This window comes from Aethalodelphis obliquidens, unplaced genomic scaffold, assembly GCF_003676395.1.
Source record: "Aethalodelphis obliquidens isolate GAN/ISIS:26980383/991018 unplaced genomic scaffold, ASM367639v1 scaffold3, whole genome shotgun sequence".
NCBI classification, from domain to species: Eukaryota; Metazoa; Chordata; class Mammalia; order Artiodactyla; family Delphinidae; genus Aethalodelphis; species Aethalodelphis obliquidens.
In genome coordinates this window covers 2,272,602-2,280,367 of record NW_020837947.1, presented here as the reverse complement: position 1 = coordinate 2,280,367, position 7,766 = coordinate 2,272,602, and the positions used below count along the sequence as shown (strand labels likewise).

The following is a 7,766-nucleotide window of genomic DNA, read 5'->3' as shown; positions in this document are numbered from 1 at the left end:
GTCCGGGAAGATCCCACGTGCCGCGGAGCGGCTGGGCCCGTGAGCCATGGCTGCTGCACCTGCGCTTCCGGAGCCTGTGCTCTGCAACAGGAGAGGCCACAACAGTGAGAGGCCCGCGTACCGCAAAAAAAAAAAAAAAAATTAACTTTTCATTATACTAAACAAAATACTCCTATTTGAGACCATGCGTGGAAGATTCAATATTCTTAATTTGGTTTAGCTACGTGCTTCTCTATGGAAGTTGATTACGCTCAAATTCACTACAAGGAGCGAGTCTGTGAAATGCCAGTATTAAGTGCATAACGAAGGCGCCAGTAAAGCCGTAGGTTCCCAAAGCTCCGCGTGCGCACCTGTGGGGCAGCCGCCTGGGGTCAGGCACTTCGGCAGCAGGTGGTTCTGCAGGTAGTTGGCAGGTGGCCTGGGATTTCTGCAGTCCTGAAGCCCATCACTGTAAGTTACATTTGATAGGTTGACTTTATTTTATATTTCCTTCCATTTGGAAGGTTTGTTAGACCATTAAGGTTATATTAAACTACTCGTGTGTGCTACTTAGTTTTGCTTGTTCTAAAGATTAAAATCCAGATGTGGTTATGACTTTTGATTCATGGAATTGTCTCTGACAGCACTTGCAGTCGCCGCGCTATGTCCATGTAAGAAGCTTTATTCACAGGTTCTCCTTGTCATAGTCATAATTTATTATTTGTAAAGATGCCTTGAAACATATTAAATACCAAAATGCATCTGAAACCATTAAGCAGTGCTTTTATTTCAGATCTATAAGTTGGTTATATTAAAATCCAAATTGGACTGTAACAGTAGTAATGGCCTAAGACCATATCCAGTTTGACAAGCTTTATACACTGTACATAGTTTCATTGTAACCCTTAAAAGTTGAGCCAATGACAGCATTTCAGGCAGTCTCGTTTACATTCTACCCATTGTGCTGCTGTTTATGTAGGTTGCAGACATTACTGATCCTGAAGTATCAACAAGCACAGTTGGAAGTGATGCATGCGTGTTCATGTGGATGTAAGTAAAGCTGTGACTGTGTTGAATTTTGTACTTTTTAATTTCAGTTAAATTAAAGCTTTTTATTGTCACCTTTATTAATAAAAGGAGCGAATTAGACCTAATTCACTGATCTCAAGAAGTGAACAGACTTTGTGGTTTGTATAATGTTAGTTTTTCATTGCATACTAGCCTAAACACTTCAGAAATATTTACTAGGCTCCGAAATGTAAAGGGAAGTGATCATGTATGGATCAAGGTTATGTGACATTAGAATCTGATTTTATACCATTTAAGTGAAGCTGAGCCATGGACACCAAGAGGAAGCAGGACAGAATGTGGGCCAGGGCAGCCTGGGAGCCGCTCCACCAAGCTGCCCTCAGTCTGTGGGCCGTGATCTCAGTCTCGGTCAGGCTTTTTGTTTCACGTGAGGAAATAGCGCTGCGTGAAGATGTAGTCTGTTGCTAAAAGTCCCCCAGTGTGCTCACTGTAAAATGTATTTCCTTGGATGTCATCTCTGTAAAAAGTCATTTTCTATAAAGATTGTGGTTCTGTTCTGGCCCTCTGGAATCTGTGTCAAATGTGTGATTTATTTTTGATATTCGATAGGAGCTAGGTTTCTGTGCAATGATTTGAAATTGTTTCAATGGAATGATCATCGGGGTGTGGCGCTTTAATTTTGCAGAAAACTTTTGAATAGTAGCATCTGAAATCTGTCATTTTTCTGTTACCCACAGAATCTGATCTTTTTATGGTATCTGGGAGGATGGGGAGAAAATGCCAACTATGAGACTCGCTTTGTCATCAGCAGTACATACATCTGATCCGATAGTTTTAATAGCTTAAAATTCAGCTGTGAAAAAGCTCTCTTTCCACATGTGTCCCTTGATTAGATAGAAGGTTTTGAGTGTGATTAGCATTTTCTTTTTGTTGAGAAGTACATATTGAAACATTAACCCAGGAAATAACATTTTTATGGTAAAACCTGTATTGTACGGTGGAGTTTTTCAAATGTTTCTTTGTGTGTCAGATGTCAATAAAAGTCTCGTTTTATTGATGATGACTAAAGTGAGTGAAAACTCACGCCCTTTGTATTTCATAGTGACAGTAACCAGGCCCCAGTTGTGCTGACCTTGGTCCTGCCCCGATGGCCGCCGCCTGCCTCTGCCCCTCGCCCCTCTTTCCTCGCTCCAGCGCCGCACAGCACCTGCGAGCTGCCAAGGTGGGTCCTGTCTGGGGTGTATCTGCCTCTCCTTGTCTGGATCGTCCTTCCCGCAGAATCCTGCCGGGCTGGCTTGTTTCCGTCTCGTTCTCAGAGAAGCTCCAGCCGGAAGGGGGTGCCCGTTTTCCCTCCCGTCACTGTCACGTTTGCCCTGTGTATTTTCTTCATCTCTCATTGCTGTCTGAGATGCGCTGGGTTATCATCCGTAAGCTCCGTTGGAGCAGGGACTTTGTAAGCAGTGTGTATCCCTGGTGCCTGGAGCGGAAGTCAGCCCCAGTACGTGCCCGGGGAGGATCCAAGGCGACCACATGCACAGATCCAGGGGTCTGGGAAGCACAGGCTGGGGCTGGGCAGCTGCCGCCCGAGGACGCTTTCAGGGGGACAGCCATCCTTACCCTGAACCCAGGGAGGCCCCCGCTTCAAGTCTGAGGAGTGGCTCAGGGACAGCGGGCCTGGCTGCCCCGCCCCCCCCAGGCTGGTCGGAGCATTGCTCCTGACGGACGTGGGCAGGCCTCCTGTCTGCGGCTCAGCGTGGACACTGGCACAGGGCAGCAGCGGGGTTCGAGGTTGTGCACTGACGGCCCCGTTGGATGTGCTGGAGGGCAGCGCTCACCTGGGGAAGAGCACGCCCCACGGCCCAGGTGCAGACCCTCCTGGACTCGGCCTCGGGCTGCCTGGGACCCCACCTGGTCTCTGCCCTTGCACGCTAACCCACGCCGCCCTCCTGACATGGTCTACACTGCCAGCCCCCATTGTACGAAGGGGCGTATTTGGTGGAAACAAGTGCAGAGGAAATGAGGGCAGCCACTCTCCTGGTCATCCACGCTGGACGGAGGAGGAAAGTGAACAGCATGTGACAAAGGCTGAGATGAACCAGCAGAATGGCTTTTCTTGGGGGAAACGATTCAGAGAACAAAGTAATTTTAAAGTAAAAACCTAATTGAACTACTTGAGATTTGAGAACGTTTGTACCTACAAAAGGCCGCTATGAAAAAGGTGCAGTCAAAATGATCTTTTAAAATTAATTATCTTTGGCTGCGTTGGGTCTTTGTTGCTGCGCACGGGCTTTCTCTAGTTGTGGTGAGTGGGGGCTACTCTTTGCTGTGGTGAGCGGGGGCTACTCTTTGCTGTGGTGCGCGGGCTTCTCATTGCAGTGGCTTCCCTTGTTGCGGAGCACGGGCTCTAGGTGTGTGGGCTTCAGTAGTTGCAGCACGCAGGCTCAGTAGTCGTGCCTCACGGGTTCTAGAGCGCAGGCTCAGTAGTTGTGGCACATGGGCTTAGTTGCTCCGCGGCATGTGGGATCTTCCCGTACCAGGGCTCGAACCTGTGTCCCCTGCCTGCATTGGCAGGCGGATTCTTAACCACTGTGCCACCAGGGAAGCCCCCAAAATGATTTTTGATTAAAAAATTGTTGCGCCAAGTCATTCGGTGGACGGATTGAATGATGGGATAATGCAAAAAAAAAAAAAAAAAATTAGTAACCTCAAAGGTAAAGAACTCCCTGCACGTGTAGCAAAAAGACCAAGGTGGAAACAGAACGGTCAGGAGATGCGGACAGAGGATTGACTAAGGACTGCAGCAGCTACGTGTCCATCCACAGGGTTAAAACTGAGGCAGGAAACATTGGCAGAAACGTGCACAGGTTCAGAGACACCTGAGTGTCTGGATGAGTGAAAGCCAGGTCCACAGCTGGGTGGATCCTGCTTAGTGATCATTTTAAAGGAACGAGAATGAAATTGCCTGACCGGCTGCTACAAGTAATAGAGCAATAACTACAGAGTTAGGAGGGAAAATGAATTTTGAGCATAGAATTTCTACCCTGATGGAAAAAAAAAAAAAGCAACCTTCCTGCCTTGTCGGAAATGGATCGCAAAGCAAGGTAAGATGGGTCTGGCCTCTCACGTGGCATCAGGCTCACGTCACGTCTCCGCGGGGCAGTCTGTGCTGCTACCGGCAGTGGGAGGGGACTTGTGGACCCCTCCCCACCTTTTGGAGCACACTGGGCCTTTACCAGGGCTTTGCCTCTGCAGAATGGTAACTCTGGGTAAAGTTGGGCCTGCTTCCCCGGAACCAGGAAGGAGAAGAGAGGGCAGGGGGTTCCCGGGCCTGCATCTCAGGGTGGATGGAGAGGAATAGGGACAGGGGAGCAGCAGGATAGAGGTGTCTGGGCCATGCCTTATATACAGGGGTCATTTTGGATATTTTCACCTGAGTTTGTTGTTTTGGCAATTTATGAAATCTTACGGTTTGATAATGAAATTATTTTTCCTGTAAATGTTTAATTTTCAAACCTTCTAGTTGCTAAAAGCCAATTTAGGCATGTTTTATAAATCACTAGACTATTGGATATGGACCTTAAACTCTCTTTTAAATCATTTATAGTTTGTAAAACTGAATGGTAGCTCTTCCAAAATAGAAATTTTTGATGAATGAGTTCCCTTTTTACTTCAGGCATTTTTACTTCAGGCATTTAGCATTTCTCTCCCCTTTCTGTCTCAGTCCATGTGATGTGTGATTTTTTATCTGATCTTCTGTTGAAATTTTGGTATACAGAATGCTGTGCTGCGCCCACCATCCTTAGTCTGGTGTTGGGTCTCGATGGCAGGCGCTCCTGCAGCCCCAGGTGTGTTGGCTGTTTGGCTGGGGTGCCACCTTCCCTGACCCCTCTTCCCCATTGCACACACCTGGGCTACGCTTACCCTTTCTCCTCTTTCAAGGCCCAGGTTAGAGGAAGCAAGTGTTTTGTCTCCTTCGTGTGCCAGGTACTTGTCATCTGTCCCTTTGACTCCCTGCACATCCCGTTGTGGGGGAAGTATACCAGAATTCCAGCCGATGTTTACAAACGTTTAAGGTGCTGGGTGCCAGGTGCTGTGCCGGTGCGCGCACGCTCTGTGCACAGTCGGCAACGGGGACTTGGGAAATACCACATCTGTGCCACCGCGTGCTGCTCACGGGCCCTGTGAGAAGGTTACAGCAGGACCACCAGAAAGATGATGTCCGAGATGATCTTTGGACTTCGGTTCCCTGGAAACTGGTGGGCTGATGGGTTCTGCCCAGGGTTGCCGGACTCACGGGGAATGAGCCAAGGGCCCTTCTGAGGAGGAAGGGTGTCACCAGCAAGGAAGTGTGGGGCAGCAGAGGTGCAGGGGGTTGAGTAGCAGAGGGGTTGGGTGTACATGTTGCAACCACTGCACAGATCAGGATCCTGGACACCTAACTTCCTGGCTGAGTGCTGTCGCGCAAGTTATTTATTATCAATGTTCTCAGTTTGCTCAGTACAAGGGGGAGTGAATACTGCCTGACCGAACGGGGCGGTTGTTGTGTAATGTAAGTAACGTATGCAGAGTGTTGAGCAGTGTTCTTGGCAAATAATACTCAGTAAATATTAATGTTTTTTTTTTACTAAGAAGGTAAGAGTCACGGGACGTAGTTTAACTTGGTTGTGGAGGGAGGAGAAGAGAGAGTGCCTTGGGTAATGGCAGATGAATTTCTGTTCCTCTCCCGAGGCCTGATTCAGATGCCACTTCCCACCAAGCCTTCTTCCCCCCACCTCGAGCTACCCGCAGTGTAACGTGTTCATGGTCTGGGTTTTCCTTGTGTCCCCGTCAGTGGTGTCCCAACGGGGGTTTCTAGCTGTGACTGCACACCACTTAAAGGAGACCTGGTGTGGTAATGGAATGAAAAACACCCAGACTGTTTGAAAAGTCACAGTATGCCATAAAAATTTATATCAACTATGATTTTAACACCCCAAAATGTGTTGTAGTTCCTTTCACAAGAGAATTATGGGATTAAAAAGTAATTTCTTAGTGCACTACAGGCTGAGCTGTTAAGGGTGAGGTTCAAGCTTGAATGTACAGGGTGAGCATCTTTGTTCAGTCTTGCTGCTGGGGGTCTGTGTGATGAAGATGATGGAACATCAGAAGTTATCCCGAGTTAAAAGCTAATTGTAACAGGATACTTTCTCAGATCGTACCAAACGTAGTAATTCATGAGTTAGATTTTGAATAGAAATAATCACTAGGCTCTTGTATTATTTGATAACCCAATGAATGAAGAGGAGTACATCATATAAATACACTGTAAAAACATTTAGATTTACTACTGATTTGACACAATATATTGATGCAGACCATATTAACACTATGATATGCTGTATGACAAGAACGTTAATAAAAACTGGTGAATGGACATAATTAAAAGAGAGCATGTATGTTACTAAAATGTTACTAGTCACTGAAAAAAAATTGAAACGCTATAAATTCCAAACCCATGTGAAAAAAGAACTCGAAAAAGTTTTCCAAAATTTGACAGTTCTAAAACTTACATGCATGACGTTTCCAAAATGAATTGTAATTGAACTCATCCATCGATGAAACTCTTAAAATATGTCAGTAATTGAAAAACCATTTTGATCAGTCATCCTAGAGTAAAATTATTTTTTTATCTCCATAGGAAGATGTTTTTAAGTCATTCTGATACGAAGAGGTGATATCAGAAAGTGTGCCGTTAAAGCAATGTAGGAAAAATGTATGTATTACAAAAGTACAGCGCTAATGAAAATATTTATTTTCCTGTATTTTGCGATGTTTGTGGTATTTGTCAGATTTATTTATTTTTTATATTTTTATCATGCCAGCAGTACCTATTTATTATTGTTCATGAATGGTCAAAAGACTTACAAGGCTCCTTACTATTAGTATAACCACACATACGAAATATCACTTGGTGACATGGAGTGAAAAGGACAGTTTCATATATATTAAAGAAATACATACACATGTTCTCTCAAAGGCTCACCACTCACCGCTACAGAAGCAGGAAGCATCAAGCTGCAGGAGTTCCAGTATACATGACAAGTTGAAACATCTCAAGCAGAAAAACTGCACTTCAATTGCAAAAATAAAGTTTCTTCAAACATTTTGATCTGAGCTCAAGCAAAGCAAATAATGAACACCAATGAGTTTTATACTATTTAACACACTTTAAAACAGAAAAGGACCAACAGATGCAAAAGTCCTGAAAATGTAGAGGTTATTTATAGGAATGAACAATGCATTTCATCCAAAAAAAAAGTCTACAGCAGACGTGTTTCATCCTGGCTCTCAAATATTTGAGAATCATAATTTACTATATTCAAACAGCAAGTTAAGCCAGAACAAAATGATAAACAGAAAACTCATGACTTCAAACAAGGCATTATTGTCCTTGGTTTCCTTAGTTTCACCAGTGCAAGAGCATCATTCACCTGAAAGATCATGAGTCACAATTAAGAGCACTGGTACAGAACGGTTTCCTTTTTTCTTTAAAAAGTGCCACATCTCATTTAAACAACAACAACACACAATGCTAATGAAAGACCGTTTGTCTCCATCTCTTGTCAATGAGGAAAGGCCAGAGTGATTTTTTTTTTTTTTTTTTTTGCGGTACGCGGGCCTCTCACCGCTGCGGCCTCTCCCGCCGCGGAGCACAGGCTCTGGACGCGCAGGCTCAGCAGCCATGGCTCACGGGCCCAGCCGCTCCGCGGCACGTAGGA

The 7,766-nt window shown here is 45.3% G+C and overlaps 1 long non-coding RNA gene across 1 annotated transcript; it reads left to right on the top strand.

Annotated features, from left to right (window-relative positions):
* The first annotated feature begins 52 nt into the window (after positions 1-52).
* LOC113606716 (uncharacterized) lies at positions 53-2,065 on the top strand. The gene is made up of 2 exons (XR_003427681.1): positions 53-450; positions 959-2,065. It is a non-coding gene; the product is annotated as an uncharacterized LOC113606716 (long non-coding RNA).
* Positions 2,066-7,766: the final 5,701 nt, after the last annotated feature.